At 49.4% G+C, this 9,986-nt stretch overlaps 1 pseudogene; it reads left to right on the plus strand.

The window, feature by feature from the left end:
• Positions 1-3,711: 3,711 nt before the first annotated feature.
• On the plus strand, positions 3,712-4,533 carry LOC116628323 (annotated as a pseudogene).
• Positions 4,534-9,986: the final 5,453 nt, after the last annotated feature.

A 9,986-nucleotide genomic window follows, 5' to 3' on the forward strand; every position in this document is an offset into this window, starting at 1 on the left:
ATGGGCCAGGTACAGGGGAAGATCTGTGCGCACATGGCCACCACAGTGCTGTGTGGCCTCGGGAGAGAAGTCCTTCTCTCCTGCGGGGAGGAGCATGGGTGAGAGCCTGGGGGTGGGGTCGCTCAGGGCCAGCCAGAGGTGCAGGGCACGCACAGGTTGTGCCCCTGGGCTGGCCGTGGCCCAGAGGAGGAGCCCAGCATCACGGTCTGGGGGAGCCCTAAAGGGGCCTCCCACCAAGAGCCCCTGGATGTGCAGGCTCAGCAAAGTATGCGTGTCACCCGCCACTCAGGAGCATGGCTTGGACGGCACCTTTCGGGGGAAGGGGGAGGGTGTTGCCGTCGGAACTAACGTGAGCTTAGGAGGGAGGGAGGCCATGAGGACCCTGGGTGAAAGTTGCAAGCGCTGTGCTCTGATCAGGGGACCGGAGGGGCTGGCCATGTCCTGGTCCCAGGACTGGGCAGGGGCAGGCCTGACAGGAAGCGGCTTGGCAGGCTGCGACGGGTGCTGGGCACTTTAATCTTTTGCCTGTCTTCATTCAGAGGCTGTGAGCGCTCCAATTCCGTTTTCACTTCTTTGGAAGTGCTGATAAGATGGGAACAGAATAAATCAAACGCCAAGTTACATGTTTCCTGGCTTAGGAAGCAAAAAACTAAGCATAACCTTGGAAATGCTCCCAGACAGTATTTTTTTTTTTTTTTAATTTCCCCCCCAAGTTGATTTTTCCTTCTTGTTTTTTATTGTGGTAAAATATACATAACATAAAATTGACCATTTTCACCATTCCTAAGGGCACAGTTCAGTGGCATTAACACCTTCGCATTGCTGTGCGGCCATCCCCACAAGCCATCTCTAGTTTTGCACCCTCCCCAGCAGAATCGCTGCCCCCTTACACACAAACTCCCTGATCCCATGCTTCTCTCCCACCCAGGTGCCCAGGTGCCCAGGTGCCCAGGAGCTACGGCCGAGGTGCCATCTCTGCAGGCATGCATGGGGTACGGGGTGGCCCCGTGTCCTGGCCCCAAACTCCTCCTGGTGTGGGCTGGCCCTGGGTGGAGCTGAGAACATCTGTTCCCGTCTTAAGGAAGGGAATCTGTCAGATGTCAGTCATCTTTTCCTTTTTTCAGATTTTATTTATTTATTTGAGAGCGAGACAGAGCACAAGCAGGGGGAGCAGCAGAGGGAGAGGGACAAGCAGACTCTCCGCTGAGCGGGGAGCCCGACACGGGGCTCGATCCTAGGACCCCGAGATCATGACCTGAGCCGAAGTCAGACCCTTAATTGACTGAGCCACCAGGCGCCTGTGTCCCCAGGCACTGTCCTAAAGCCCTCTGCATGCAGTTCTTGTCCTTCATCTTTGGTCTCGTCCTTACCGAACAGATGCAGCAGGAAGCCAGTTTCATTAACCCACATCCTTGACTGCGGGGTGAAGGAGAGGGAGAGGCTCTCTGAGGCTGGGCTGGGGTTTTATTTTATTCTGTGTTCGTCCCAACCCCCACAACAACCCACGAGGACCGTAGAGATTTCATTGCCATTTTGCATCCGAGAAATCAGATCTAAGGGTATGTTTCTTCCAGACCAGGAGAAGGGTCCATGCTTGGCGATTCCTGCATGAGCTGGGGGCCGGCGGCTGCCACATGGTCCCAGGTCCTGCTGCCCTTGCTGCAGGTGTGTGTGGTTGGATGGCAGGAGGGGAGGGCAAGGCCGGGGCTGTGGGCTGGCTGCGCATAGGCCAGCGAGCCTGGTGCCATGGACGGCGCCAGAGTCTCTCTGGGCCTTTGTCCCCCCGCTATGTCATCGGGGCTGGGATGCCACTTGCATCAAGGCCCAGAGTGAGTGCTCAGAGCAGCTTCCCCTCCTGGGGGAGAGTGACTGGCCTGTGTCATTTCTGGGTTAACTTTCTAGTGCAAAGGTCCACTACAGGCCTTCAGGGACATGAATCAGTACGTGTGTTTTGCGACCAGCTTCGGGAAAGGGAAAGAGTGATGCCGAAGATCTTGGGCGGGGTTGGAGCAGCTGACTCTGAGTGACTGAGTGACAACGTCAGCTCTGGGCGCAGGTCCAGGCCGCGGCGTGCGTGGGCTTTGACCCTCTGGCCCTGCTGTCTCTGTGTTTATCCACTCTGCTTCCTCTGCAGCTGATGTCATTGTGACTTCATATTTTGCCCTCGGCTGATCCCTGGGGAGAGGAGTGATGAGGGCCACATGCAGGACACCTGCCGGCTGAAGCCCACCCCCACCCCCGGCCCCTCCATTCTCCCCCTCTGCAGTGGCTCAGCAGCTCAAAATGGTCACCACATTGTTAAATGGTTGGAAAAAATTAAAAGAAGATCTCATGACCCCTGCAAATTATATGAAATTGAAATGTCCATGTCCACGATAAAGCGTAATAAACACAGTCACACATTTGTTTAGGAATTGTCTGTGACTGCTTTCTCAGTAATGATTAGGGACTGTGTGGCCTGAAGAGCCAAGAATATTTCCTCTCTGGCCTTTTCCAAAGTTTGCCAAGCCCAGGCACGGAGTCCTCCTTCCTGTGATGACAGAAATTCAGGTTGGTAGTAGCATTTCACAGGGTCAGCTCAAACCTCTGGCTCTTAATCAGAGTGGAAAAAGTGGAAAGTGTGCGGAGGGTCAACCCGCATGATTCCCAGAGACAGAGCAGCGGTCATGGGGTCCCTACCTCTGACTGCTTGGGGCCTGAAACCAATCAGGGGTCGACTGTACTTCACCGAGAGGACCGGGCTCTGCTGCAGGCCCCAGAGCTCATGGGATGCTCTTCAAAGGGACACTGACTGGGGAGACCTCCCCTTGTTGCCAAAGCAACTCCAAGAGAACCGCCCGCCCTGACTTATCTGTGTGTGCACACGCGTGACAGCAGTCCATCCATGTGACGGTAGCAGTTCTAGATTTGCCCTGGGAAGCCACTTCCTGAGATGGCAGGAAGAGCTGAGAAACCACTGAGGGACTGACCGGGCACCGAGCTAGTCAGCCGCTGGTGACTTGCAGCTCCTCTGAAAGCCGGACTCCCGCAGAAGGGCCTGGGCCACATGGCATTCCAGCACCCTCAGCGTTCACATAAAAATTGAGGATGAGGACAAGGTGAGCTTTACAAAGACTCCTTGCCCCCTCTCACTGTGCAGCTTTTTAAAAAACTGTGATAAAATACACATAACATAAACTTTCCCATCTTAACCATTTTCCCCTTTGATAAATGTTTATTGAGTGCCCACTATATACTGAGCAGGCATGCCAGGTGTCAGAGACACGACAACAACAGCCACGTGACAGATTTCCCAGGCGACCATAAATTAACTATCGAACGCTTACCCTTAAAGTTGGTGAGGAAAGTCCAGGGTCTGCTAGCCTACAGCTCCTAAGACCTAGAAATGTAATTGCTCAAGCTCAGAATGTCTGACATCTTTAATGTAAGAAAAAAATCATGAATCAAGCTTATTACTTCACAGGGAGCCCAGGCTGGTTGTACAATTATCTCCTCAGTAGAAGAGTCTTCTTAGAAGTCAAGTTAGTAATGTATTAAAATGTATTATTAATGTATTAAAAGTAATGTATTAAAATGCCCACTTGGACAGGATCCAGCCATAAATGCAGTCAAACTCTCAAGCTTCGCCATCCCTCTGCCTGAACACTCTTCCGTCAAAATACTCTTTCTTCAAAAATGTTTCATACACTCTTTGCCGCACCTACTGTGGGAATGAAGACCATTCTCGGCAATCAGACTGTCAACATTCCAGAAAATGTCGACATCACTCTGAAGGGACACAGTGTTATTGTGGAGGGCCCCAGGGGAACTTTTTTTTTTTTTAAGATTTTATTTATTTATTTGACAGAGAGAGACACAGCGAGAGAGGGAACACAAGCAGGGGGAGTGGGAGAGGGAGAAGCAGGGAGCCCAATGTGGGGCTCGATCCCAGGACCCTGGGATCATGACCTGAGCCGAAGGCAGACGCCCAACCGACTGAGCCACCCAGGCGCCCCCCCAGGGGAACTTTAATTACATAAATGTAGAACTCAGTCTCCTGGGAAAGAAAGAGGCTCCAAGTTGACAAATGGTGGGGAACTAGAACAGAACTGGCTACCGTTCGCACCATCTGTGGTCATGTACAGACCACGATCAAGGGCATTACACTGGGCTTCTATTATAAGACGCGGTCTGCGTATGCTCAGTTCCCCATCAATGTTGTTATTCAGGAGAATGGGGTTCTCTTGTTGAAATCTGAAATTTCTTGGGTGAAAAATATGTCTGCAGGGGTTCAGATGAGGCCAGGTGTTGCTTGTTCTGTATCTCAAGCCCAGAAAGGTGAATTAATTCTTGAAGGAAATGACATTGAACTTGTATCAAACTCAGCTGCTTTGATTCAGCAAGTCACAACCGTTAAAAACAAGGACATCAGAAAATTTGGGGTTGGTATCTGTTTCTGAAAAAGGAATAGTTCAGCAAGCTGATGAAGAAGATCTAAGCTGTCCAGCTACAGATACAGCAAGATGCCAGATGATTTTTCAGACTTACTTGTGATAGTCTAAAGATGCAATAAAAGCTGTAGTGATTTGGGGCTTTTTCTTAAACCAATAATCCTTTCAAACTATTTGGCAATTAAACCATTCAGAAGTAAATTGTAGTGTGCTAAGAACAGTGACAAGGAATGGAACAGGAGTTTTTTCTAGTAAAACATCATGGGAGAAAAAAAAAATGTTTCACACACTTGAATACCATAGTTCATCGGAGTCGTTCGTTGTCCTCAGAGCTAGCTGTCCATACTGTTCATAGACATGTTTGCCATCACCGTGCTTTTGTTTGGTTTTGGGTTCTTGTTTGTATTTTTTTTTCCATTTTTTTATTATGGTAAAATAGACATAGCATGAAATTTACCATTTTACCCATTTTTGAGTGTCCAGGTCAGTGGCATTAGGCACATTCACATTGTTGTGCAACCATCACCACCATCCACCTCCAGAACTTTGTCATCTGCCCAAACTGAGACTCTGTCCCCGTTAAACGCTAACTCCCCATGCCCCTCTCCAGCCCCTGGTAACCACCATTCTATGAATTTCACTGCTCCAGTTACATCTCATAAGTAGTAGAATCATACAGTATTTGCCCTTTTGTGATTGGCTTCTTTCGCTTAGTATAATGTCCTCAATTTCATCTCCTTTTGTAGCATGTATCAGAAACTCCTTCCCTTTTAAGGCTGATCGTATGTACATTTTGCTTATTATATGGCCACATGTTGCTTCTTCATTCATCCATTGATGGACACTTGGGTTGCTTCCGTCTCTTGGCTATTGTGAATAATGATGCTATGAACATGGGTGTGCAAATATCTCTTTGAGACCCTGCTTTCAATTCTTTGGGGTTTATACCAAGAAGTATGATTGCTGGCTCCTAGGGTAGCTCTATTTTTAATTTTTGAGGAAGCTGCATACTGTTTTCCACAGCAGCTGCACCATTTTACATTCCCCCCAACAATGCACCAGGGTTGCAGTTTCTCCAAACCCTCGCCAATACTTGCTATTTCTGTTTTTGTAATATTTTTTTTTGGTAGCCATCCTAATGGGTGTGGGGTGGATTTGTTTTGTTTTGTTTTTAAATAAGGCATAATTTTCATCCAATGAAATGCACAGATCTGTTTCCCATTAGAGGAGCTTGAGCAGGTGAACACCCTCGTGAAATCCACATCCCATCAAGAGACAGAACATTTCCAGCACTCCGGAAAATTCCCTCTCCATCTTTCCTGTCAGCCCCTCCCACCCTGCCAACCAAGAGCTGTTGCCATGGAAGGGTTGTGCCCCTCCTCGAACTTGCACTTGATGTAGCTGGACTCACACAGTGGGGACTGTGGCGGGTTTTGGCAACCCAAGCATGCCTCACTGTGCCTGGTGGGGTCAGGGAGGCTCTCCCCGCTGGGGAAGAAGATGCCATTGTGCCATCAGGAGCCAGGAGAGGGTCTTTGTTTGCAGCACGCAGTTTCCTTCGGCGCAGGGCTGTGTCCCAGCTCCCGGCCTCTCCCGGAGCAGAGCTGTGTTTGCTTTCGGAGGACTCAGCACAGGATGCACCGTCCTCTGCTGGATGACAGGAGAGTGATGTCAGCCCAGGTGCTTCCCGGCAGGACTGGGGGGAAGGTTCCCAAAGACAGGGCTGGGATACTGAGCCCACAGCATGTCAGCGATGCTTACAATAGCTTTTCTCTGAATATGTTCAACTTTGAAAACAGTGCAGTTTTTATGAGCAGTAGGTTCCTGAAAAGCTGCCATCTCGCAAGTCCAGGCCGCTGCCTGGGGGTGAGCTGGGTCTCGCCCTCACCATGGATTTCCTGAGTGACAGTGGACAAGTCTTTTGCTCTTTTGGAACTTTGCTTTTTCATTGATTTTTCAGCAAACGATTATTTCCGGCAGGCGCTTGTGACACGGAACTGAGATGGACAGATAGTGGGGGTGAGGGGTGTGAACAGATGGTAGCGCATTACCTAAATATAGGCATAAGTGTGGTGACGAGGCCGCATTCAGATCGGGGGTAGTCAGGGAAGGTCCCTGGAAGGAAGTCACACCTGAAGGACGGAGGCGTCGGAGTCTCGGGGGCTCAGGATGCAGCCATCTCCAGGGTGATGCGTGAGGAAGGGCTGGGCAGGCAGGCCTCTCTACACAGCCACCAGCCAGCTCAGGGACAGCTCAGGGACAGCACTGGGACAGCAAGGGGAGGGTGCCAGCCACAGGCGAGGGTCAGTAAATGGAAGTGAGCTAAAGCACATGAAAATGGGTGGGATGCAAAAAACAATGGATTTTCAGAGTTCTGCTTTAAATCTTGGGCATCTCCCCACCCCTTCCAATGTCTAATTGTGGTAAAATATACACACCATGAAATCTATCCTCATAACCATTTTGAAGTGTAAAATTCGGTAGTGCGAAGTATATTTGCATTGTTGTGCAACCAGTCTCTGGAACCCTTTTCTTCTTGCATGAATGTTAGACACCTTTTAAAAAAATAAAATGGAATGGAATAAAATAAACAGAGCAATGCTCTCTTCCAAAATCAGCTGCCAGAAGCCAGCGTTTACTCTCTTCTCTCGTTGCCTCTCCCCAGCCCCTCCCCGCCCCTCCCCATGTGCACCACGGTGGCCTGCCATGGCTCTGGGGCTTCCATGGGGCCAGGGGCACAGCCCAGCGACTGCTGACCAGGTAGATGTGTTCAGGAGCTGTTCCCCGTTACCTGCATGCTTCTGAGTACATCGCTGGCGGCCCCGGAACTGTTATAAAGCTGGGGTGACATGGGAGGGACACAGGAGGGACATGGACCTGCACAGATCCAGTGGGTGCCAGCACTTGGGCAAAGCTCAGGGTACAGCGGGGGGGTCCTCCACACCGTGCTGCTAGCAGAGCCCCCCACTTCTGGTCCTTAACCCATCTTCAATTCCACACTCTGCGTCCCAGGGGGCCAAATGGTCAGTTTAGGCTGGTAAGCTGGAAGATTTGAAGCCTGTGTTTATGGGTGATTTCGACACTTTCGTTTTGTGGTTTTTTCACTCATCGTCAAACAAGAGGGGAAAAGGCAGTGAACCAGTGACTTCAGTTTGTTTTGATATTTAATAGTAAAACCCTTTCTTTATGTGAAATCTTTCTTGGCAATGGTGTCATAGGAGAAACCAGCCAATGGTCTCTGGTTGATGGGACCCGGGTGCTTCCCCGTGCTGGGGCGCCCCCGCCCCCTTAGGCCCCTCTTCTGATCCGCTCAGCTCAGCATCAACCCCCTTCTGAACTGCACAGGTCCTTCTCGGAGTTGGGGGGCAGCTGGTGGCCCCCACCGTGCTGATGTCGAGTGCCCTGTGAGGTGAGCTCACACACGTGAGTCCAGATGGGAACCACACAGGCTGGGGGTGACACCGCTTAACGTTTGAAGGTAGGATGTACTTGCCCGGCAGATGGAGAAGGTTAGGCATTAGCCGTACATGTAGGGGGAAAAAGACTTTCAGGTTAAGATGGTGGAGGAAAGGGACCCCTGGGTGGCTCAGTCGCTTAAGCGTCTGCCTTCAGCTCAGGTCATGATCCCAGGGTCCTGGGATCGAGTCCCGCATCGGGCTCCCTGCTCCGCGGGGAGCCTGCTTCTCCCTCTGCCTCTGCCTCTCTCTCTCTCTATCTCTCATGAATAAATAAATAAAATCTTTAAAAAAAAAAAAAAAAAAAGATGGTGGAGGAAAGTACAGTTGACCCTTGAACAACACAGGTTTGAATGGCACGGGTCCACTTAATTTTTTCAGTAAATAGGATGGAAAAAATTTTGGAGGTTTTCGATAATTTGAAAAAAACTTACAGACAAATCGCATAGCCTAGGAATACTGAAAGAATTCAGAAAAGTTAGGTATATAACATATAACACAAAATATGTGCTAATTGACTGTTTATGTTATCGGTTTCCGGTCAGCAATAAGCCATTAGTAGTTAAGTTCTGGGGGAGTCAAGAGATATATGTGCATTTTCAACTGTGGGGGGGTGGCGCCCCTAGCCCCCCTATCGTTCAAGGGTCAATTGTATAGAATCTCTTTCCTAGTATTTATTAGATAATGAATAAAAACTAGTAAAATAAACTTTCCAAAACTTCAGCAGCAGCAACAAACAGAATCATACCGTAGGTCTCAAATTTCAGAAACCGGTGGCCAGGTAGAGATGTAGGGAAGATGCTGACACACAAGGGTGTGAGGCTAGGCTCCCAGCCCCCCGGCCCCACCCCGGAAGATGCAGCAGGACTGGCTTCCACCTGTGTGCCAGGTGCTGCGCCAGGTGCTGGCTGGACTAGCTCGGGTCCTCAGGGTCTGAGGGTTGCTGGAGGGGAGGTGGGGGATGGGTTAAACAGGTGATGGGGATTAAGGAGGGCACTTGTGTTGAGCACCGAGCGTTGTATGTAAGTGAGGAATCACTAAATTCTACACCTGAAACGAATATTGCACTGTATATTAACTAGCTGGAATTTAAAGAAAAACTTGGAGAAAAAAATAAGAAATGAAATAAAAATAAACAGAGACTTGCCATGATGCAGAGCATGGACGTCCTCCATCCTGCCGGATGCCACCGAAGCTGTTCCAGGTCACCTCCCACAGGCAGGTGTGAGAGGTACCTTTTCCCTGTATTTATTGGCCATTCTGTTTCCAGATGATGAATTGCTACTTCATACTCCCTTCTTTTCCTGTTGGGTTATTGGTCTTTTTCTGACTCATATTTGTAAGGATCCTTTGACTCTGCCAGATCCTAATGCATTGTCGGCTCTGCCCTCTGCAAATATTTTCTCCCCATCTATGGCTTGTCTTATTACTTTGTAGTGTCTTTCAATTTGGGGAGCTTTGAATTTGAGTACAGACCACTTTATCAGCCTTCTTTGTACTTTTAGTGCTTTAATTCAGAAGTTCTACTCCAGGGGCCCCTGGGTGCACAGTCAGTTAATGACCAATGACTCTTGATTTGGGCTCAGGTCATGATCTCAGGCTCTTGAGATCGAGCCCTGCAGAGTCTGCTAAAGTTCCTCTCTCCCTCTCCCTCTGCTCCTCCTCCTCCTCTCTCTCTCTTTCTCAAATAAATAAATAAATAAATCTAAAAAAAAAAAAAAAGAAGTTCTCCATACCCAAAATCATAAAGATTGCCTTCTGGATTTCATTCTGCGGGGTATAAGGTTTTATCTTTAGGTGTTTGGAGTGAGATGTGAGGTGGAGATTCAGTTCTATTTTTTTCTTCATGTGGTTAACCCACCGCCCCAGAACAGGGCAATGCCTCATGGCCATCCATCACATTTCCACGTTTCCCCAGGTCTGGTCTTAGACTCTTCTCAGCTCTTCTTTCCTAAGCCAGGAAAGCCTTCAGTTAGTTCAGCTTTCTGATTCATATCTTTATATCCAGAGGTGGGGACACCCCCACCGCACTCCCCCCCCTTCGGGGTAAAAGCTCTGAACCGTGTCGTTCTCAAGAAACAAGCTAAGACCGCCCCCCGCC

This window comes from Phoca vitulina, unplaced genomic scaffold, assembly GCF_004348235.1.
Source record: "Phoca vitulina isolate PV1807 unplaced genomic scaffold, GSC_HSeal_1.0 scaffold117, whole genome shotgun sequence".
In the NCBI taxonomy this organism is placed as follows: domain Eukaryota; kingdom Metazoa; phylum Chordata; class Mammalia; order Carnivora; family Phocidae; genus Phoca; species Phoca vitulina.